Genomic DNA, 25,086 nt, shown 5'->3' on the forward strand with positions numbered 1-25,086 from the left:
TTATATCTTCCTTCTCCTTTCTATTTTCAGTTATGACTGTAGTCACGACCTTATTTGACCTCTTTTAACAATAAGTCTTGACTGTCACCGAGTCATTCTTTCTTCATCCTTCCTAGTTCATGCCCAAGTCTGATGTCACAGTTCTGTTCAATAGCTTTTGATTACTGCTATTCAAACGATCCTAGATTCAGAGTAAGAAAAGACCTCTAAGATTAAGTTTAAGAATTTAGTCTAGGGAGGCTAGGTGGTGCAGTGGATAGAGCACCGGCCCTGGAGTCAGGATACCTGAATTCAAATCCAGCCTCAGACACTTAATAATTACCTAGCTGTGTGGCCTTGGGCAAGCCACTTAACCCCATTGCCTTGCAAAAACCATAAAAAAAAAAGAATTAGTCCAAAATACCTTTGTTTTGTAGGTAATAAAGGATGTGTAAGGGTAATGTAGAAAGCATCTAATGAATTTTTTGGACTCACAACATTATGTTGTAATTGTTAATTTTGTACAAGTCCACTTCTATCCCAGGATCTAGGAACCTCAAATTTTTCTGTCAACTGAAAAAAGAAATAAAGAAATGTGCAAAAATAGAATGAGAGATTTTATAAGAGAAAAAGCAGCAAAATTCAATGGTACCATTAGATTTTCTAATCAAAGGTTTCCAAAGTCCTGTGTGATTTTTGTCATCAAACATAATATACTATGTTTAGTTTCTAAAATGATTGTGTCATGAATGCCAAGAAAACCTCTTTGCTGTTCCTTGAACAAAATATTCCAAAACCTGACTGCATTTTCACTGTGTCCCTATTCCTGGAATTCTCTCCCTCTCTATCTGGATCCTGGATTCCCTGGCTTCTTTCAAGTCCCAGCTAAATTCAGACCATCTTCAAGAAGCCTTTCTTCATTTCCCTTTAATGCTAGTGCTTTCCCCAAGATTATCTCTGTTTTTATCCTGTGTAAATCTTGTTTGTACATAGTTGTTTATATGTTGTCTCCCAAATTGGAGTATAAATTCTTGAAAGCAGAGGCTAGTGGTTTGTCTTTCTTTGATATCCCTTGTATAAAATAGTGCATGGAACATAGCAGGTGCTTAATAAATGCTTGATAACACTAGGGTATTTTTTAAAAATTAGTAAACCAATTAGAAAACTTCCTTCTTCACCAGGATGAGCAATTCAGTTCTATTACCGTTAAGAGTGTCCCAGACTGCCAAACAGATACCTATTATTATATTTGATTATAAGCCTTATTTTGGATCATGAAACTTATTTAAGGTGAATTAGATTTAATTCTTCACTGGTAATGGAAATTTTACATAAATTGATAGAATTTAACAAGTGTTAATTCCTGCCTCAAAAAAAATCAGCTTACCCCCAAAACCTTCTGAGAATTAAATGAGAGAAATAAATAGATATAAATGAATGTGCTTCCTCAGGACAATTTTTTAGTATCCCATTCATTATATTCTAATTGCAGATGTTGAAGAAGTTCTGTTATTTATTTTAAAAAACTTATATAAGGCAGAATATCTTTTGAGTGGAATGAAGTTGTAATGGTGTGTTCTTTAAATTGCCATTTGGGGCACTGCAGTGCAATTGATGAAAACATTGAAATCTAAATTTGTTCAAAAGACGGTTTGAACATTTTTTTAAAAAAAACAGATGCACTTTGTCAATTCTTGGAGATGTATTATCTATAAGAGTTTTCACCTTCTAAACACTGATTATTTACCAGCCATCTAAAACTTTTTTTCTTTTTTCAAAAGATATTTAGATGTAAATAGTTTACTGGTCAGTATGATATAAATGCTTACAAAATATAGGAAAAATCCTAACACCAGCTCGAAGGTACTAGGCATTTCATTTAAAGACTGGACATCTTATTCTGCTGAATTTTGAAGAATATTCAAGAAGAAAATGAAATCTTTCTATTTAATCCCTCCCAAACCTGGATAATTGATTCCCTACTTCATTTTTGCTAAGTAATATCTTGAAGCTCTATTTTTGTAGTATGTTTGTCAGACAAACATCTAGATAATGATTAGGCCTTAGACACCCCAATTGATCCTCTAATTTTTATTGCTTTGTTCACATCAGGATACTATTCATCTGAAGCTAGCTCCATTTTCTTAATATTTTCTGTGTTAATAGTGGTTACAGCTGTTTTATAACTATGATCTGAAATATTCTCATCTGCCTAAATGGCTAGATCTAAATATATGAATACTAAGAGTTATCCATAATCTTGATTAGTTAATATGAGGCACATCCTACTCAGTGCCTTATCTTATCATGAAGGTCACCCCGGGTTCTAAGGCTAGGTCTAGAGTACAAGCTCAGGCAGGTCTGATGAAGCTGGAAATAGTCTAGGGCCTGTGACTAATGTTGAGTATCATCTGAGGGCCAGCCAAGCTAACCAGGGAGAGGTTTATTACCAGAGGGTTGGCTACTAGATAAATTTTCTTTGGTTTTCACAGTAATTCATGAAGACTGTTTGCTAGAGCATGGAGAAGCTGTAATCTGTGTGGATGAAGGAGTATTCACATCAATGAAATCATAGAGCTTTTATATTACTTATATATAACTTATATTACTTTTATATTACTTTAAAAACTTAGAATTCTCAAAAATGATTTGTAATAAGTAATTTTCTTTCAAGAAAACATGTTTGTCATTAATGAAAACTTCTGATATTAATGACATTTGGTATGACAACCAACAAATCCAGTTTCCAAAAACCTCATTCAATCAATTGACAAGTACAGTTCTTAAAACTGTACTAAAACAGGGTGGCTAGGTGGCGTAGTGGATAAAGCACCAGCCTTGGAGTCAGGAGTACCTGGGTTCAAATCCGGTCCCAGACACTTAATAATTACCTAGCTGTGTGGCCTTGGGCAAGCCACTTAACCCCATTTGCCTTGCAAAAAACCTAAAAGTAAAAAAAACTGTACTAAAACTTCAGATAGCTTATATTTTAAAGTTTTCAATATGTGACAGACACTGTGTTCAGTATTAGAGCAATACATACAAAATGAGATAGTCCCTATCTTACATTCTTCTGAAATATTACTACATGTTCACAGATAAGTAAATATAGAATATAGACCAAATGAATTTCTAGTGATTTAGAGGTGGGGAAAGGGTTAGCAAATGGTAGAGAATTAGGAAAGGCCTCATGTGGGAAGCCACAACTTTGAAGGAAACTAGGAATTTTAAGAAGTGGATGTTAGGAGACAGAACATTCCATGCAAAGGGGAACAGATACAGGCAAACTATGCAAAGGAACAGAACCTGTATGAGGTAGGGCAGCACCACTGAAGGGTAGAGGGTATGAGAGGAAGCATTGTTAATCAGCTTGGAAAGATGGCTTGGAGCCAAATTGGGAAGGGCTTTAAATACCAAACAGAAAAGTTTGTAAACAAAGTCTCAATCTTTTGAAAACTAATATTACTATTGGTTTAATTTCAAAATTTAGCCACATAGGCTTAGAAAAAAAAATCCATGTTATGTATTTCTATTTTTTTTTCCAGTTTTTTTTGTAAGGCAAATGGGGTTAAGTGGCTTGCCCAAGGCCACACAGCTAGGTAATTATTAAGTGTCTGGGACCGGATTTGAACCCAGGTACTCCTGACTCCAAGGCTGGTGCTTTATCCACTACGCCACCTAGCCACCCCTAATATTTTTCTATTTTAAATTAATGTTTGAAGTATTATAATTTTCTTCTTGAGAAGAGGGAATTCTTGAGAATTTAGCAATTCCCAAGGGTAACTTGCAACATCTTGGGCACTATATAAAACAGGCTTGGGAATTTCTGTTTTTGTGACAGGCATTTTTATTACCATAACAGGAGCCTATTCAAAAATTCCACTTCAAGAGTTTTAGTCGGTGCCTCTTTGACATTAAGAAACACTGTGACACATCTGGATGCATAACTATGTTATCTCAGCTGTAGGCAAACAGATACTGAAGTGATGAGGGACAGCTGGGTCATGCTGGCTCAGCACACAAGAGATTGATTTCCGAGTGCTGACTCGACACCACATACACATCTCCCAGGTGATGATGGCATTGGCTGTGACATTAAGTATCAGCTGTCTGGTTGGCTGAAGTGAGCATTTTGAATTCTCCTTCATGCATGAAAAGATAAAACAATTGAAGGGACATACAAACACAACCAAACCACAGTTCAGCTTAGTAGAGAAATGGTGGTTATTAGTCTGGAAATCAAGAAAAAGGAGATAAGTTCCCTGTTCACATGGTAGTGCCCTTTGGTTAAAAATAGGTTAGATCTGAATATGCCCATTCATTGTGCTAATTCAAAAACAATTCTGTGACTTTTTATAAAAAGTTGCTTTTTTGAAAATTTTTAATATATTTGTCAGCATGTATTACTCTAGAGTAAATATATTCTTTTCTTGTTTTGTATCTCTTTTCAACCTCTCAGAACAATGTTTTTAGAAACATAAAATAAAAATTTATAGAATTACAAAGGAAACAAAATGATATTAAAATACAGTTATCAAAATAGTGTTAAAAACAATTTCATGGACCCAGGTTAAGAATCCCTATACGAGAGCAAATTTATTCAAGAATACCAAAAAGACATCCTGGCATAGTAAATACAGAGTTGAGGTAGAAGCCAGGAGACCTAGGTTCAAGTGTTGTTTCTGACTCATACTGGGCAAGTCACTTAACTTCTAAGTGTTTTATGTGACTCTTTAAGAGAATATAAATTGCAGAGAAGGTGTTGACCTGCTTTGGTAGGAGTTCCCTCCCCTAGGCGTTTCCCATACCAACAAAATTACAAGTCCACACCCTATCTTTAAATACCCATTTAGTCACCTCCTGCTGGTATGAATAAGTGGAAATAACAGAAAAAAAAATTTAAAAACTACTTGTATAGATTTTGATTGAAGCTGTTGAAGAGGAAAAAAGCCCTGGTTCTCAGCCTTGTGGATGCATATTGTGCAGGATAGAGATTGAACAGTCAGATAAGGGAGAAGGTTTCAAGAAAGAGCAGTGTCATGGAAGTCAATGGAAAAGGGAGTATCTAAGAGTATCTAGAGATACTCTAAGAGAGTATTTATGCTGAAAGTTACAGAGACAACAAGTAGAATGGAGACTGAGGAAAGGCCATTGGACTTAGTACTGAAAAAATATTAATATACTTGGAAAGAACAGTTTTAATTAAGTGGTAGGGTTGAAAGCCAGATTTTAGTGAATTAAGAAGGGTAAGAGATGAGGAAATGGAAGGAACAGGTAGAGATGATTCTTGATCTAGAGCATTAACCTTTAGTACACCGATTTCTTATAAGGAGTCCAGAGGGAAATTTCAGAGGTCCATGAACTTGACTGGGTTTATTTTTACTAACTTCTGATTAGTTATGAGAATCAAATTTTATATATGTATGTGTGGAGTTTTGAAATGCATGCATATGAATACATATATGCATGTATGTCATATATTTACATAGATATATACATGTGTATATATTCATATGTATCCTTAGTAACCCAGTTATATAATGAAAATATTTAATCTTTACTAGTAAGGAAAAAAGTAAAAATATCCTATGTTATTTGGAGTTGTCAATAAGCCTTTTTTAAAAGTTTTACTAAATGAAAATAAAATAAAAAATTTTAGTAAAATACTAAAAGTATATTAGTCAATATTATTTGGTTTTTATCTACTTATATTTGGTATATTCATTTCTTTATTTGAGTCAGATGGTTATCATTTCCCTGAGAAGTTTTCTGCAATGGGAATTTTCTATATCTCCTGAGGGAAGCTAAGTAAGAGAACCCTGAAAAGAGCTTTGAAGAGCTTTTTGTCATCTGCTTCTTATTTTCCATTCAAACAGAATGTTGTTTAGATCATGGTCTTTGTCTTATCTGTGTCTTTAGCCAGAAGCCCTTTAGGGAGAATTCAGTCTATAAAAATAGCCTCAGATTTTACTATCAGTGACATGAGTCAAAAGGTTAGGTATCAAATTCTTCCTCATTAAATAATGCATAATGCAAAGTTTAAATAAAACATGTGTTTATTTTTGTGTGATCCCATTTTCAAACAAAGTGTTAACATATTTGTTCACTGTGCTTGTTTCCTCCTTTAGTTGTTTGTGAACTTTATTCCCCTAACCCTTATTTTCAAGTTACATATGATTCTTCTTAAATGAAGACTGTTAAAGAAAATACCTAACAATGAAAGCAAGAGAGAATATCATTGTGAGTTTTAAAAATTTTTTTTGTATTTATTTAAGGCAATGGGGTCAAGTGACTTACCCAAGGTCACACAACTAGGCAATTATTAAGTGTCTGAGGTTGGATTTGAATTCAGGTACTCCTGTTTCCAGGGTCGGTATGCTATATACTGTGCCACCTAGCTGCCCCTGGAATTTTTTTTTAAACTAGCATTCGTAGCATACAGTTACTGGTATACAGTAAGTACTTAATTGTTTTATTGACTATCTACCATTCCATTAGCCAATTTGCAGTTCCAATTCCTATAGAAACACTGACTCCAATCTGTCATGTCTTGCAAATAGATTTCTCCTTAAATAAGCACTTCTTGTCCATGTAGCTTGGTAGTACATTGACAACACAATTGTCAGTAATTTTATCCCATGAATTCTTCACCCAAGTCAGGACCTCCAGTAGGCAGGTTTCACAAAGTTTCCATGCTGATTTCTCTCCATTCAATTTTCTTTTCTTTTTTTGTTTGTTTTTTTTGTTTTTGTTTTTAGGTTTTTTTGCAAGGCAGTGGGGTTAAGTGGCTTGCCCAAGGCCACACAGCTAGGTAATTATTAAGTATCTGAGGTTGGATTTGAACTCAGATACTCCTGACTCCAGGGCTGGTTCTCTATCCATTGCACCACCTAGCCGCCCCTCCACTCTATTTTCATTATAGTATTTGATTTCCGTGCAGTGGTCCTTGAATGACTTCTTTATTGACATAACAAGAACCTGGAGATAGGTAGCTCTTTCTGCAGGAATCATTATTGATCTATTCTTCTCTCTGCAAGGAAGTTCTTCACATCTTTAGTGTGATGGGTGCTAACAGAATCCTAGATTAGCAGACCTCTCTGGCCACCTTGCAAAACAAGTGGCAGCACTAAATCACTTCCATATAACTGCTTGTGTGCCCCAGGCCTTTTCAATTTCAAGAACATAAATGCCTGAAACACTTTCAATCTTATAGCCCTTATTGATGATTAGAGGTGGGGCTTTCTTTCCATCTAGACTTTATCAAGTGGCATTGTGTCTGTACTCCAGTTGGCCTTTGGGAATTGTTTTGAGTTCATTTATTTACAATCATTCACCTTTCATCCAAAAGCCAATACTTGAATATTTGCAAATATTTATATTTATATCATCATTTATTTTAAATATTAGTGGAAACTCTTTTTATTATTTATTATTGTTTTATAATTCAATACATCTGTCATGCATTGCCATGTATGTACTAAATGCATCTGTCTGACAATCTTAACTAGACTTATTTTTAGGTAGAGCTTACATTATGAGCATTCTGAAAAAAATCATGCTAGGGCTTATTTTCAGGAAGATACTATAGCAACTGGGTGGGGGCTGGGGAAGTAGATCAGGAAAGGTATGATGTAGTAGATGGAATTTAATCTGAACTTTTGAAGAAAACCAGGAAAAGATAAGGAGGGAATGAATTCTAGGTAAAGAGAATGGCCTTATGAAGAAGGAGGTTATACAAAAGGGAGTCACCAAAATAAATTTGGTGGAATAGGTTGGAGCCAGATTGTGAAGGGCCTTAAGTGACAAACTAAAAAGTTCCTATTTAATTCTAGACCTAGAAATAGTAGAGAACCACAGGATTTTATTGAGTCAAGGAGTGAAGAAGATGGATTAGAGGAATAATGGGCCCAAACTGTCTTGATTGTGCTTGTATGTTAGGTACGAGGTTGGAAATGAACTAAGACTATCATATTCAATCTAACAGTTAGCAACACTAGGTATATTTAGCCACCGTAAGAAAAGGAATACATAATACAGAAAGGACATTAAGCCAGGAGTTGATTCATTTGAATATGACTTCCCTGCCTCTCTCCATTGCCCAGGATCTTCTACTGGTCATCTTAGGGAGCAGCTGAATCTCCTCTCTGATTTTTCTGTATGCGGTTGACCAGAAAGTCTTAGTCCTCAGAACCACTCAAACCTCAAATACAATTTTATTTCCATGGAACTTGTAGCTAGAATAGGCTGCCTCTTTAAAACTACCATCAGAATGGAACAGTTTTGCTCTTCTCTCTCTCTCTCTCTCTCTCTCTCTCTCTCTCTCTCTCTCTCTCTCTCTCTCTCTGCTCTAGAATAATCTAGGCAATTCTCTCCTCCTTTTTAAGGAAAACAGCCCAGCCCATGTGCTACCACTGGCAGATTTTTCTCCTTGACAAGAGGGATCAGACTTGAATCCCAGAGGCCAATTTAAAGGTATTGTAGTTGTCCAGGTGAGAGATGATGGAGAGCTTGAACTGCAGTGATGATTGTGTTAGTGAAAATCAAGGACAATTTTGAAAGATGTTGTAGGGTTAGATTGAACAAAACTTGACAAATGATTATTTGAGTTGTGTTTCAATATGTTAACTCTTTCTACAACCCTCACTCTAACCTTGTGATACTGTAAGACAAAATGCCTAATAAACATAAGTAGTACTAAAAATATAACAACATAAAGGAAAATAAAAGTCATAAAATTAGGAGCAAAATTGTACCTAATTAAGGAAAAAAATGTCATTGACCTTTAGGGTCCTAAAAAAAATCCAATTTCCTTTATAGGTACCATAAAAATCTCTGTCACCTACCTTTCCATAGTCCTCAGATTAGCTTGCTTTTCTTAAAATTTAAAATTTAACATTTTTTAAAGTTATTTTTATTATTCAAATTTATTTTGCTCATTGACTAATGATATTAGAAGAGGTGTTTCCAACTATTTTCTATTCTAATTCTATTATATTTCCAAGCTATCTCAAGAACTATCAAAATTTTAAATGCATTTTCCTTAGAAAGCTAAAACCAACTATTAACTTTTTTAACATAACCTATTTGTCAATGATGGGTCCTCTCCACTAAATATGGTTTATTGTTAGTAAAATAAATAAATAAATATGTAAAACCATCACTAGGTTTTTGGAATGGGATAGGACAATTTCCTATCATCAATATTGACAATCATATGGAGAAGTGAAAAGACTACTAAATTTAGAGTCAGATAACCAAAGTTTGAATCCTGTCCTTGATAACTTTATAAACTATGTTAGCTGTGTGATAGTGAGCAAGTCCTTTCTAGGTTTCAAATGAAGAGGTTATTCTAGATATTTCTAAGGTTCCTTCCAAATTTAATTCTTATGATTTCTATTTTCACACCCTTCACAATTTTTCAAATATCCACAGGTTCATTTTATTTCTTATTAGTTGTAAAAAAATATTACTGTTAATAATAAGACATGAATTTTTTACTGTCTCAACTTTAATTTTTAAAAACTATTTAAAACTTGTTCATGGAATAAATTTGATCAGAATTTCTTTACACACCAAAAATAAAAATATTACAAATACGCAGTAAACAGAGATATAAAAATATTTGTAAAGTGGAAAGTTTAAGGGAGTGGTAGAATAATGTTCAAAAACAGTGCTGTGCTTGGTATATTCTAGCAATAAGCCAAACACTTTGGCATAAATTCAGGTATTGTAGCAATGAAGTTGGGTGGGGTGACTTCCAGTATATTAATATAATCACACTTCTACTTTAGTGTTTCAAAATATGCTCATTCTTTGATGTTAAATAAAGTAACTGGATATAGAAAATAGTGTTTTTATTTATTACCAGATTTATGATACTATGGCAAATCTTGGTCAGAACTGTACATCCACTGTTTGCTCTTGTTTTATGAGGAAAACAGGTACCAAATAGCAATTTAATTTGAGGGAGGTCAATGAAAGTTGAAATTATTTTGCCAGAGATAAAATTTTCTCTAGTGGTTTCTAGTATTACAAGCAGCTGCCAAGTTGATTTTGTTTCATTTAATATTTTTATAACTATCATCCTCTCTCTTCCTGCTGTCATCATGGTATAGAACTTTGTTACCAACCACATGAACTGATGCATTAACTTCCTACTTTTGTCATTTCTTCCCAGTTGTAACATTCTCTTTTTTGTCTCTCCCTTCTGTTGCTTCCTTCTGTCATATTGATTTTCCTCTTATACTGATCTGATTATATTACAACTGTAATTTTAAAAAAAATCTTTCAGTAATTTCCTACTTCATTTGCCTACAAATTACTTTCCCATAGTTTGACATCCAAATTGATCCACAGTCTAGCTTCATACTACTACATTTCCTGCTTTGACACCACTCTGATTATATACACAGGTAGTTGTACTATTTGTCATCCCTAGGCTTGTCTTAAACATTTCCATACCCATGGCTTTAATATAATTATTCTCAGTTCCTATAATACTCTTCCCCTCGCTGGTCTTCCTCTTGCATCCTTGCCTTTTCATCTTTAAAGATTCAGCTCAAATGCCACCTCTTCTTTGAAATTCTACTTGATTCTAAACCTCATTTGAATGTGATTTTTCTCTCCTTAGTCCTTGAATAGCATATTGCTTCCATTGCTTATACATAGGATCTCATAACTATAAGGGATGCCATGAGTCATCCAGCTAACACATACCTTTTCTTCTACAACATTCTTAACAAGAGTTCATCTTATATCTACCTGAGGTATCTCAGTCTACTTTATAATTGTTAGGAAAATTTTCCTTACATCAAAACTTACCTTTCTAAAACTTGTTTACATTGCTGCTAATTTTGCCCCCTCTGGGGCCTTATAGAACACACCTAATCTGCTTTCTCCATGACAATTCTTTCAGATGCTTCATACCTATTATCATGCCTTTCCCCAAAGACATCTTATGTTCTTAAGGCAAATCATACCCATCTCCTTCAACCAATCCTTATGTGTTAAGTTGTCCAGTCTCTTCAGCATCCTTATCCTGTTTCTGGACTTTATTCAGCTTATGTCTTTTTCCAATATATGCATCTATGACTGAAGAGGATATCCACATGTCTGAGCAGGGCTGATTTTATTGAAGCAGTTATGTTCCTTGTTCTGAATGTATGCTTCTCTTCATGCAGTCTAGAACAGAATTAACTTTTTTGGGTGCCATGTCACAGTCATATTTATCAGCATCCCAGAATATAATTTATCTGAGCCTATTTACTTGAATTAGGATTCCATAATTGTTTTTTTATTACCTCCTTATTATCTTGGGTTTCTACTCCCTACAAAACATTTTCCCCTTATCTTTCCCATTCCAAATATCATTCTTCATGGAAGAAAAAAAAGAAGTCAAATAAATACTGAGTAACTGAACTTCTTCAGAATTTTCTATTATTATACTTCAATTCTAGGATCCCTTGCTAGTATCCAGAGTAGTTTTTTAAAAAATCTTTTTGTTGTCCTTAGCACTCATTACCAGCCTTAGCTCAGTCTGGGCAATGGTACCCCTGACATCATTCTTACAGGACAATGCTTACTATTTTGTACAAATTCCCAGTTCCTTGCTCCTGCTTTCTTCTTTTAAAAATCAGAGCTGACCTATAAAGTTCCCTATTCAGCTACATTGGTATCTTTAGGATGGTTCTGCTCCTCCTTGGAATAAGTTTTTTTTTGTCTTTAGAATTTTGTTTGAGAAATTTCCATCTTTCAGGCTAACTTCCTCTGACACTAGAACCTATAAATCTTTTTCTGAATGCTTTGAAATCTGTCCTTCCAAAAGCTTCAGGACATGTCAGAGTTTACATGACTATCCTCCTTTTCTCTATCAAGAATTCTGGGATGAAGGATTCACCTGTAGCCAAGATTCCATCCTAGCCAACATTTCCTTTTTGTTGTTAAGAATCTGATCCAGAAGAACAATTCCTCCAACATCCCCTCCATACTTTTATTTGCAATTAATTAATTAATTAATTTTTTTAGGTTTTTGCAAGGCAAATGGGGTTAAGTAGCTTGCCAAAGGTCACACAGCTAGGTAATTATTAAGTGTCTGAGGTCGGATTTGAACCCAGGTGCTACTGACTCTAGGGCTAGTGCTCTATCCACTGTGCTACCTAGCCACCCCCACCCTCCATACTTTTAAAGGATGAAATTACCTTTTAACAAATCATAAATGTATGAACTAATCTGTTTTTGGAAGATAGAGTTCTAGGAGATAATCAGGTTAATGTAAGTCCACCAGTACTTACCATGTTTATCTTACTGCAATTCTAGATTTCTGCTGTGTTTCCCAAGCACCTTGAATAATTCCTGATTCTTTACAAATGATTTCTAGCATAACTGCATAACAATATTTCTTGTCTTTTGCCCTTCACTGATCCTCAAATATGGTTCCCCATGCTTTCCCTGTTGTATTCCTAATGTTTTTCATGTGAGAGAAAGAGAAAAAGAATGTGCATGTGCTTGTGTGTGTATATATTTATACCAAAAATACATTGTTATTCCACGTTCTCTTTTATATATTCTGTTCTTCTATATCTTTCTAGAGCCATGGTCTAGTCATAAGTTCCACCTTATTAAGAGTCAATGATATCCATGAGGTCACCTCCTTGATTTTTAAGATTGCAGTTTCACCCAATTTATTAGCTGTAATCTCTGCATATATATTATATCTAAAATGTTTCAAAAAACTTAGGATAATTTTAAGCTACTAAAATTTAAACGTGCCCTAAGACTTTTAGGACATAATATTATATATATTTGTGTATATGCATATATACATATATTTGGACGAGTATGTATATATACACACACAGGTGGGTGCATGTACATTTATATATATATGTAGATGTAGATATGTGTGTGTGTGTATAAATATCACTTGAGACCAGTGTTCGTATTGCTGACCCTCTTATTGGAAATTGTTTCCTATGAATTATGACTATGAAGTTTTGTTCTCACTTCTGATTGTCTTTCCTTGTTCAACCTACTCTCCAAACTGACACTTTTTCTCCTTTTACTTCTCTCCTCCTTCACCTCACCAGTCAACTGAAATTCCTTTTCTCATGCTCTATTTTAAATGCTAAATCCAGTGATTATCAATTGTCACCATTCTTGACTATTCTGTAGCATTTGATACTATTGCCCTCTTCCTGGATATTTTCTCCTCTACTTTTTTTATGACATTCCTGTCTCTTGGTTCTTTCCTTGTCTTTCCTCTTCTTGCCAAAACCCTTTGCTGAATTATCATCCTGTCTTACTCCTTAACCATGGGCATCCTCCAGGCTCCATCTTGGGGCCCCTTACCTTCTTTCTTTACATCTCTTCTAGGAATCACACAGTTAATAAGTTTATGAAACTGGACTTGAACTCAAGTCCTCCTCATTCCAGGGCCAGTACTTTATTCACTGAGTCACATTGCTACCCCAGGAATCTCATCAGCTGTGTGAATTAAATTACCATCTCTGTGTAGATAATTCCTTGATCTATTTATCTATCCAAAGATTCTCTTTTGAGTTCCAGTTCCATGTCAGCACCTGCATGTTAGTCATCTTTCACTCTACGTCTCATAGACATCTTTCAATATATATCTAAACTAGATTTTATAGTCCCCCCCATTCCTACTCTTTTTTTTCTAGTTAATCTATTTCTATTGAAAACATGACCAGTGTTCTATTTATTCAGGTTAATAATCTTGGAGTCATCATTGACTCTTCCCTCTTCCTTACCTATCCATCCTATTCCATTGTGAAATTTTGTCAATTCTACCTTTATAATATGTCTCACATCTATTCCTCACTCTCTGTTCTCAAAGTCACCATTATAGTTCGCCTCTTACCTGATCTATTAGGAAGTAAGGTCTTCTGAATCGGAATTCTAGCTTCCAGCCTCTCCAATTCTCTAATTCATCTTTTTTATGGATGTCAAAATCATCTTCCTGAAGAACAAGCCCATCCATATTAATAGTTCCCTTTTGTTTCTAGGATAAAATACATACTTCAACTTGGCATTTAAAGCTCCAGATTTGTAGACTCCAGTTTATCTTTCCAGGTTTATTTCACATTACTTCCCTTTATACACTCTAATTCTTGCCAAATTACTGCACCACCTCTGCCCTAGTACTTTCCAGTACTCTCCTCTAATACTTTATACAAGCCGAACCCCATGAATGAAATTAATTCCCTTCACAACTACAAAAACTAAAATGTTTCAGGGATCTAAACTTGAGTGGTGGTGCATAAGTGAAGAAAAGAGAGACGGCAGAAATATTATGAAGAGTGAATTAGCAAAAATCAGTGATTATTATAATGCTAAACAAATGACAATATAGTACCTGATGTTCCCTTTCACATGGAAAACTCCTGGAGTAGCTACTCTAAATTCAAGGTATTCTGTTACTCTATATTTACTAAAAATTATAGTTCATGAGTCCACACTGATGTGTTTACTTTTTGCTAGGAAACCAGAAGCAACATTTAGTTCAAAGCAGAGTCATTAAATGACTCTGTATAATGAGAAAATTTGCAATAAAACCTCCCACTTTTTCTGAGAAACCTAGGCTGCCCTCTATAACAAATACATACATAATTAAGAGAATCAGTGTGCATAGGGATCATACATGAAACCTCCAAAAATTAATTACTCCTTCAGTCAACAATGAAACATTTATTAACAGCTGAATATGTGACAGGTTTTGTGCTTAGTTCTGGTAATATAAGAAAGACAAAAACAAAAAACAGAACCCTTGGTACTGTGTGGAAAATAGCATTTTAGCTGAGTCTTGAAAGAAGCCAGGAAAAAAAAAAACCAGGGATGTCAAGAGGCAGAAGTGAGGACATGGGGAGGACATGGGGATAGGAGATGCCCAAGAGAATTGAACAAACAAACAAACTTTGCATTATTGGACTACGGAGAGGAATCTATTGTGAAAAATAATGGAAAAGAAGGAAGAGGTCAGGTTGTGAAGAGCTTTAAATGTCAAGCAGATAACTTTCTGTTTGTTTCATGCCACTGTCTTGGCTCCAGTTTAGGACTTTCTATTTGATTCTAGAGGTGATAAGGAGCCACATGAGTATAATGAGAAATAGAGTGACATGATTACTAATGATTTGAACTTTAAAAGAAAATCACTTTGGCAGTTAAATGGAGGTTGTATTAGAATGGAGAGAGACTTGAGGCTGGAAACTAACCAAAAGGCTATTGCAATAGTCTATGTAAGAGGAATTGAAAGCCAGAAGTGGAATATGTGAGCAGAGATAAGGCATCAGACATGAAAGTGATTATGGAGGTAATAACAGAAATAACTGATTAAATATGTTGGGTGAAGTGAAAGTGAGGTGTCAAGGAAGATGCCAACTAGGAAGCCTGGAACAGTGATGAACTAATAAAATAGAGGTAAATTTAGGGGGGAGGGTTGGGGGTAGTGGTAGAGTGGGAATATGTTTTAGACATATTGAATTTGAAATGTCTATGAAATATCCATTTGTAATGTCTGATAGGCATTTACATGCAGGACTCATAGAATCATCTTCAGAGAGATAATTGAATTTAGGGTAGCTGTTGAGATTATCAGAATAGTTAGTAAAAAAGGAAAAAGAAGAGGAGGACTGAGGACAGAGACTTGAAGGACATTTTTACATCACTAATGTTCCAGGTCCCTCAGTATCATCTGTTGACTTCACTGTGCTGTTCTCACTGGACCTGATCTTCATTGGTCATGGTACCTTTCCTGGGTGATCTTCATAGGACTTACTGCAACTTCTCCTCATTGTGTGGTTTACTTTGCTGGTTGCATAGCTCTATTGAGTTCTTTGGTATCTGCTGGTCTTGGGATCTTATCTTCACTATTCTTGCTATACAGCAAGATGTGGTCCTTTGTTGATCTCAGAGTCTCTTTGGGGCATATCACTTTTTAGTGTTATATTTTGGTAAATGAAAAACAATTGCCTCTCTGTAATATGAAGGGAACCAAGGATACAAAAACACATCATTCAGGTGATATGCTCAGTTTTGGACTTGTTGGTTTTGAGCTGATACTGGGATGAAAATATTCAATAAGATTTTGGAAATAGGGGACTTGAACTAGGGCTGATATTAGATCTATTTTCTCTAATGTCTAATTGAAAACATTGTGTCAAGGTAATATGAATTTTCATAGGAATTTTTTGATGATTTGGGAACATAAGGTGCTACCTAGAAAGGATTGGCCTCAAAAGGACACTGAAATGGGTGCTTCTGAACATCTGGAGTTAGCTAAAATCAAAGGTAGACTGATAAATGTTTAACAACTGATTCTCTGATAAAGAAAATGAATGCATGAAATACTTTCAAGTTTAATCTACATTATTATTTTCCCATCACTTTCTTAAGTCTGGATAAACAACAAAACAATAAATCAAGTCTTTTTGGGGACACACACACACACACACACACACACACACACACACATATATATATGTATATATACATATATATATTTTTTTTAGTACTTAAAGAAACATTAAGCATCATCTGATGCAAAACAGTAGACTTTATGTGGGGATATTGTCCCACATGGTGCTGGCAAGGTACCTAATCATGGAACTCCTTCACAATCAATGTTTTTCAAGCAAACTCATAACTAATACCAATATTGTGTTGAAGTAGATATATATGATGATGGTGATGACATGTTGTCTAGGCACTGAAGTGCAAATGAATTCTTACTTAGAATCAAACTTGAAATCAGGATCTTCAAAAGCAAAAAAGCTTGTGTACCAAACAATTGTGCTACATTGCTGCTGCAAGAACGTAGTTTTAAAGCATTATACCTAGGCTATCCTTGGTTTCATCCAGAAAAATGCATATGGTGTAAGCAGGAAAGCATGCTAGCCATTCAAGTGTTTCACAATGCTTGCTTTTTATTCTCTTGCTCTGACAGCTTGTATAAATTAAAAAGACATTAAACCAAGGTAAGTATTTGAAGGTCTTTGGGCCTCTTCCCGCCCCCCAAACCAATTAACACAAAATAAAAAAACAAACAAAAGCCCAGTTTATCTACTATTTGCTTGGATACAGCAAGCTTAGTGGTTGGATATTTCTTCATATTCATTAAGAAAAATTTTTCAAAAGGGAGGGAAATAAAAAAAACCAAACACCTACTGCCCCAAATCCCACCCCCTCCATCACCCAGAATTTAATGAGGACACTATAGATACCTCCTATACCAACATCATATTATGGCAGCAGTTTCAAAGGTGGTCAAGGTAACTCTACAATGGATTTTTTTTTTACCTTTTTAATAAACACAACTAGGACTTAGCAGAGCTAACACACTAAATCATAAAGAATTACAATTAAAAATATATATATGCACAACCCAAAAGGTAATTTGAAAATTTCATTTGAAAGGTAAAGCTTAATGCTATTAATTCACAAATATACTAATTTAAATATCCAATTCTAGTTGTTATCTAAAACACACATTGCAAACATACAAATACCTATTCTCTCCACTTTGTCAATTCCCATTCATATCAATGGGTATTATGGTTTGGTTTAGGGAGAATAGATTCCCCTTAGACTGCAAGTCAGCAGGTGTTTCTTTACAGTTAACTTTAGCAAAATTCATTCAAAATAGTAATTAACAATGATCTTCTCTACTTGTTAACTAACAAGGAAACACCTTCAAAACCACATTTCATTAAAGTTTCTGTACTAAAATGTAGAAAAACTGAACTACACAAATATTGAAAAGTTAAAAATTCCTAAATTTTTTATTCCTGGTACCACTACCACAATTTACAGGGCAATATACCTGATGTAATGAAAAGAAAAAGGCAAAGCTACAACAGATAAAAGACCTCAGGAATGTACATCTAATTGACACTACATTGCATTAATCAATAGCTGCACCTTTTGCAAACTGTGGCTATGACAGTCCTGAACAAGAAGGGTTTCCTGTTTAAGCTGCAGTAACTTTTCTGACTATGGATCATCGTTCCTTCTGTGGCAGATTTTTACAGTTCCTCTAATGCATTTGGGATGACTGTCTCAAAGTAACCTGCAGCTTTCCTGACAACTCCTCACTCTCTCTCCTGCTAAGAACTATAGCCCTCTTCTGTTGAGTTGTTAGAACCTTGTGCTACCATATCCACCACTTCCACCACCAGATCAATAACCACCACCATAAGGACTGCCTGAGCTCCTTCCACCAAAACTGCCTCCTTTCATGGGTCCATAATTTGATTGCTGCTGCCCACTATAATTTCCAAAATCATTATAGTTCCCACTGCCACCATAGTTACCACCACCAAAATTTCCTCCTTCATTGTAACCATCATATCCTCCTCTACCACCACCATATCCATCACCTTGGTTTCCATATCCAGGTCCACCACATCCACCATAACCTCCTCTACTATTATAGCCAGGACCACCTCCATAGTTGCCACCATCTCCTCCAAATCCATTATATCCACCATCTCCACCTCCATAACTGTCTCTGCTGCCACCACCACCTCCACCATCACCACCTCTTCCACCAAAGTTTCCTCCACGGCCAAAGTTTCCTCCACCACCTCCAAAGTTTCCTCCTGGACCCATAAAATTGCCTGAGCCACCTCCACGACCTCTTTGTGAGCCAGCAGACTGCATCTCTTATTTTGAAAGGGCCTTTTTCACTTCAGTTATGTCCATTAATAGTATGATATTTCTGAACAACAATTTTGTTACCTGTATCATGATCATCAAAAGTTACAAAAGCAAATCCTCTCTTCTTTCCGCTCTGTCGATCTTCCATAACTTCTATAGTTTCAATCTTGCCATACTTTCAAAGTAGTCTCTTAAATTATATTCTTCTGTATCTTCTTTAATACCACCAACAAAAATTTTCTTCACGGTTAGATGTGCACCAGGTTTTACAGAATCCTCTCTAGACAGCTCTCTTTGGTTCCACTACACGCCCATCAACCTTATGTGGTCGAGCACACATTGCTGCATCTACCTCTTCTACACAAGAATAAGTCACAAAGCCAAAGCCTCATCACCACACAATCTGTGAGAATGCCCCACTTTTCAAAGTGTTCTCTTAAACTATCGTCCGTAGTTTCAAAGCTCAAGCCACCAATAAACAGTTTTCTCAACTGCTCTGGTTCCTTTAGATCATGACCGTCCTCCCCGCAGCTGCGGCGACAGCGGCCGGAGTCGGGCTGGGGGCGGCCGGGTGGCTGTTTTACCTCCATTTTGAGACCGGACTCCTAAATCAAGTCTTGATTTGAGAATTTCTAAGGTTTATTGCTAACACTGAAAATTCAACAATTCACCTGAGTCAGTTCAAGCTGTCACCAGGACTCCAGTGATTTATGGGTCCTCCATTTCTGGAGGGCAGAATTGGACCTCCAAAGGAGAGAAAAGTAGAAGGAGGCGATAAAAGTAACTTTTTGTTATTTCATAATTTTGCTTAGGCAACATAGTCACAGGGGAAATACTAACCAATTTGGGATTGAAGGTAAAAAGACAAACAGACTTTTCACCTAAATGAAATCTTACCATGTTTCTCTTCATCCTCAGTAAACTTCATTCATAATATTCTAGCAAAGTTGAAGAGGATTGATAGAATGTGTAAAGTATAAGTAACACGTCAGGGAGTTAGGTGGCTCACCAGATGGAATGCTAAGGCTAGAGTTAGGAAGACCCTGAGTTCAACCTGAGCAAGTTACCAACTTGGGTTTGCTTTAATCCACTGGAGAAGGAAATGACAAACCACTCCAGTATTTTTTGCCAAGAAATTCCCATGGACAGTATGGTCCACAGGGTCATAAAGAGTTGCACATGACTGAACAGTAGCAACAAAAGTAACTTCTATGAAATTGATGTTTTCTATTGTAATTTTAGATGGGAGTCCTTTGTGAGATTCCCATGCTTTCAAGAAGTGAACCTTATTTAACATGTTGCTCAGAGATATTCATGATTATAGAAAAGTGTTGCTATTTAGATAGGCTTTGGAGTTGTGGACTCCCATGGCTTTAGCAATACTTTATAAGAAAAGGAAGAAGTAAGAAAGATATGAACATTTAGCAGTGATAAGTGGAACAATTTGGCTTCTAGAGACCTTCTACCCCTAGAATTCATTTGCTGCCAAAGCTCCTCTCAACAAAATAGTGATGAAAGACAATTCCAAAAACTCATGATACAAAATGCCATCCACATCCAGAAAAAGGACTATGGAATCACAATGCAGATCGAGCACAATATTTTCACTTTTTAAAAATTTTTTTCAGGGAAAGCTAGGTGGTGCAGTAGATAGAGCATCGGTCCTGGAGTCAGGAAGAATTGAGTTGAAATCTAGCCTCAGACACTTAATAATTCCTAGTTGTATGACCTTGGGCAAGTCACTTAATTCCATTGCCTTAAATAAATAAAAAGAATTTTTAAAAAATTTCCCCTTGCTTATGATTATTCCCTTTTGTTCTGATTCTCCTTTCATAACATGACTAATATGGAAATATGTTTAACATGATTATATATACATAACCTATATTAGATCACTTGCTGTTTGGGGGGAAAGAAAAGGAAAGAAAGGAGGGAGAAAATTTAGAAGTCAAAGTTTTACACAAATGAAATTGAAAACTATCTTTACATATAAATTGAAATATAGTATTTTTTAATTTTTTTTTTTTAGTTTTTGCAAGGCAACAGGGTTAAGTGACTTTGCCCAAGGCCACACAGCTAGGTAATTATTAAGTATCTGAGTCTGGATTTGAACTCAGGTACTCCTGACTCCAGGGCTGATGCTCTATCTACTTCGCCATCTAGCTGCCCCTGAAATATAATATTAAGCAAAAAAAAGTGCTTGAATAACCCTTGTCTCAGAATTCTTTGTTGACAGACCCTGGGTGCACTTTAGGGACTTCTCACTTGTTTGGCTCACTGCTGGAACCTGGGAACATAAATGTTTGACCATCTGTCCCCTTAAAAAAAACTCAGACTCACAGTGCTTCAAAACATAGAATAATTTTGTTACAATAAAAGACTCCATCTTCTCCACTGACTATTTTCCCTATAGCTGGAATGTATTCCCTCTTCCCTGTGACTCACAGAATTCCCTTTCAAAATCTTGCTCAGCAATTTGGAATTGTACTCAAAGGGCAATAAAAATGTGCCTACTCTTTGATCCAGCAAAGAGTGATGGGATTTTGGAGAAGCCTGGAAAGGCTTGCATGAACTGATGCTGAGCAAGATGAACAGAACCAGAAGAACACTGTACACCCTAACAGCAATATGCAGGTGATGATCAACCTTAATGGACTTGCTCATTCCATCAATGCCATAATCAGGGACAATTTTAGAGTACCTGCAATGGAGAATATCATCTGTATCCAGAGAAAGAATTGTGGAATTTAAACAAAGACCAAAGTCTATTACCTTCAATTTTTTAAAAATAAAGTGTCTTATGTACTACATAATTTTTCTATCTATTTTATTTTCTCCTCAAGGATATGATTTCTCTCTCAACACATTCAACTTAGATCAGTGTGTAGCATGGAAATAATGTAAAGATTATCAGACTGTCTTCTATGGGGGGAGGGAAGGAAGGGAGGGGGGAAATTGTAAAATTCAAAACCTTACAAAAATGATAGGTAGAAACTACTGTTGTATATAATTGGAAAACAAATAAAATGTTAATAAAAAATATAATATTTCAGTTTCCAGAAAAATATAATGTGGAGATTTATTTAGAATAAAGTTTTGTATGAAAACTTATTTTAGATAGATTTGGGAAAATACATCAATGCATAAACAAATTAACAACATCCTGAATTAGCCTCAGTTTTTCAGTCATGTACAACTTTTCCTGACTCCATTTGGGGTTTTCTTGACAATAATACTGGAGTAATTTGTCATTTCCTTCTCCAGATCATTTTACAGATGTAGAAACTGAGGCAAACAGATTAAGTGATTCACCCTAGGTCACAAAGCTAATAAGTGTCTGAGACTCATTTGAACTCAGGAAGATGAGTCTGACTTCAGAATCAATCCTATATCCCTAAAGCACCTCAATGCCTAACATCTATAAGCCAGCCCATTCTAAAGACAACTTAGTTGCAAGCACAAGGAAGTTTTTCATCCTTATTTGCATTTGTTTTTACTAAAAACAAAAAAAATCTAATTTTTCCTAAGCAAAAAAGAAAATTCCTTATAGCTTGCAACTTTTTACTTCTATTATCCTGCTGTAGGAAACAGGACAGAAATTTTATTTAGCAATACCTTTGGAAGGAGGACTATTAAAGGATTAGAAGAAAGTTTACACAACTTTACAGACACTCTAGATCAGAGATTCTCAAATGTTTTGGTCCCACAACTCCTTTACATTAAAAAATTGAGAACTTTTTTCTATGTGGGTTATATGTATTGACATTTATCAGATTTGAATAAAAACATTTTAATATTATTAGGAAAATAGTTTGACTTCATGAATTAAAATAATTTTTATCTCATGGGACCTGAGAAAGGTCTCAGGGACTTTGAGGGTTCCCTGGACCACATTTTGAAAACTATTGCTCAAGGTAATGAATCAGGGCAGCAGGAGTTAGGTATCTCTCTCTTTTTTTAGTATCTTAAAGACATGATATTAGACTTCACAACAATTATGGAACAAAGAGGAGTCCATAATTCACTAAATTAATTTAGCGTACTGATGCTTTTTCTTGAAAGTTGAAGAATTCTTTTTTGTTTTTCCAAATCAATAAAATGTTTATTATTTTTCAGATTAGCTAAGAATTATTTCATTTCCCTTTTCAATTATTAGGGAAGTTTTGATAAGTGTCACTTGGAGAACACAAAAAAGCAATTTTATAATTTGGGTAAATGCCACTTGAAGTCATTTAAATTCAGCTTTTTCTTATTTTAATTTTTATTGCCAATTATATTATTTACATCTAATTTATGTAGAACTGAACCTGTGATTTCTTTGGTTTGGGGAATTTTTGAAACAGAAACTCTTTCTACTAAAGATTGGCACTTTCTGTTTTAGGGTCTTACTTAGGACATTCTGAAGTGTAATTTACTTATCCTAGGATCACACAGTCAGTATGTGTAAGAAGCAGAACTTTAACCCAGGCCTTCCTGGATTAGCTCTCTAGGTTAGCTCTCTCATCTTATTAAGATTTCCAAAAGTTTTTTTTCTCAATAAGACAATTTTTCATATGATTAAATGATGGAAATTTACTCTAAACATTATACTAATAACAATAGTGAATTATAGTGAACTATAATGAATTATAGTTGAACAAACCATTGATATGTCTCATATTCCCATAACTGTTGAATATTCCACAATTTTTATAGCAGAGAAAAACTAGGGGCAAACACCAGTGAAAACTGTAGAATTTTTTTTTTTCATCCTTAGTACTTTTAGTAGATATTTGTCTGGAAAACTGTAGTAGGAAAATTGTGTTCTAAAGTTACTCCATTCTCTTTTTCTATAGTGATTCATTACTTTAGGTAAATGTGCTACCAATGAGTTAATTCTTGTGAAATCTACTCACGTTATTTTCGGCATGCACAGATGATCTGAGAATTCAAAGAACTGATAATCGTGCTACACTGGGTGCCTTTGTTTCTTTTCCTGGGAGTCTGTTTGCATAAGCTTCATGGAGAAAACGTACCCTGATAGAGCAGTCTTTATGTTTGCTATTTCAAATGCATATCTCTCTGCTAGATTCTTGTAGTTAACTCAGCCTTAAGGAATTTTACATTATTATGTCTTCATAAGATTGCTCCTTTTCAACAAAATTTTACTTTGCTGTTCATAAAGTAAGGGACAGCTTACCCAAGCATAAAGGAGAGTTTTGCAGTTCTCAAGCTTTTTTTTTCTTTTTGGAGAAAAGTATGATTGAATGGAAGTATTTATACCTTTCATAGTCTATAAATAGGAATTGTCTCCATCATCCACTTCCTGATTCATAACATAAAACTCTGTAAAATATGTAGCAATGATACATATTAAAATTGTTTCATGTATTTTTAGTACATCTGCAAATCATTCTTCTCACACACTCAATACAGTTCTTAGGAAAAAAGTTATTGGCAAAGCAATTGCTAAGTTTTACTTTACAGAGACATTCTTCTTTGAAGTCAAAAGTCATATACTTTATTTCTTACTGAGATCAATGGAGAAATATAATATATTTGCTTCCCTGTAGAATTCACTGAGGCAATTCTCTTATGAATTCTTCCTCTGTTTAGAAAAGTTAGCTTTTTAAAAATCATAACCAAATTATCAGTTAGATTTTTCTTATTTTTAAGTTCAATTATAATTATTAACATTTTTGACAAAAATCTATTTTTGATTATTCCATTTTTGTGTGTTAACTGAATAAGGTTATATTCTTGGACTTTATTTTTGTGTTAATTACTTTTTTTGAACTACTTTCTTTGTTTTTAGATTTTTTTTTTTTTGCAAGTCAATGGGGTTAAGTGGCTTGCCCAAGGCGACACAGCTAGGTAATTATTAAGTGTAGGAGACCGGATTTGAACCCAGGTACTCCTGACTCCAAGGCCGGTGCTTTATCCACTACACACCTAGCTGCCCCTTGAACTACTTTCTTACCCAATCCTGTCCTTGTCTCCTGTCTGCACAAGCTGATTCCCCCATTCTTCCAGAATTCTGTTCCTCTTCCCTTCCACCTCTTGGAATATCTACTTTCCCCTCAAGTCTCAGCTCAAGTGCTGGCCAACACCAATCCTTTCTTGATTGTTAATGCTTTTCTTCCACCAAAAAAGTTCCTTTATATTCCTTTTTTAACATTTTAACATCTTATTTGTTTTCCAGTTATATACAATAGTAATATGTATCCATCATTTTTTTGCAAAGCTCTGAATTCTACAAATTTTTTCCCCTCCTCCCTTCCCTCTCCTCTCCCCACAGAAGGCTGTCTGACAGTCTCTACATTGTTTCCATGCCATACATTGATGTAAATTGAATGTTATAAGAGTAAACATAAGAATAAAAATAAACCCCTCCCCCCCCAAGAAGATGAGAAACCTCAAGAATAGAGAAAAAAAATTGTATTTCAGTCTGTGTTC

General features: G+C 35.0%; 1 protein-coding gene and 1 pseudogene across 6 annotated transcripts in view; one reads left to right on the forward strand and one right to left on the reverse strand.

The window, feature by feature from the left end:
- Positions 1 to 25,086, forward strand: part of TJP1 (tight junction protein 1) — a 281,955-nt gene that overhangs the window by 51,707 nt on the left and 205,162 nt on the right. The gene's annotated exons all lie outside the window — the stretch shown is intronic.
- LOC141520051 (heterogeneous nuclear ribonucleoprotein A3 pseudogene) lies at positions 17,639 to 19,241 on the reverse strand (annotated as a pseudogene).

This window comes from Macrotis lagotis, chromosome 4 (genome assembly GCF_037893015.1).
Source record: "Macrotis lagotis isolate mMagLag1 chromosome 4, bilby.v1.9.chrom.fasta, whole genome shotgun sequence".
Classification (NCBI taxonomy): Eukaryota; Metazoa; Chordata; class Mammalia; order Peramelemorphia; family Peramelidae; genus Macrotis; species Macrotis lagotis.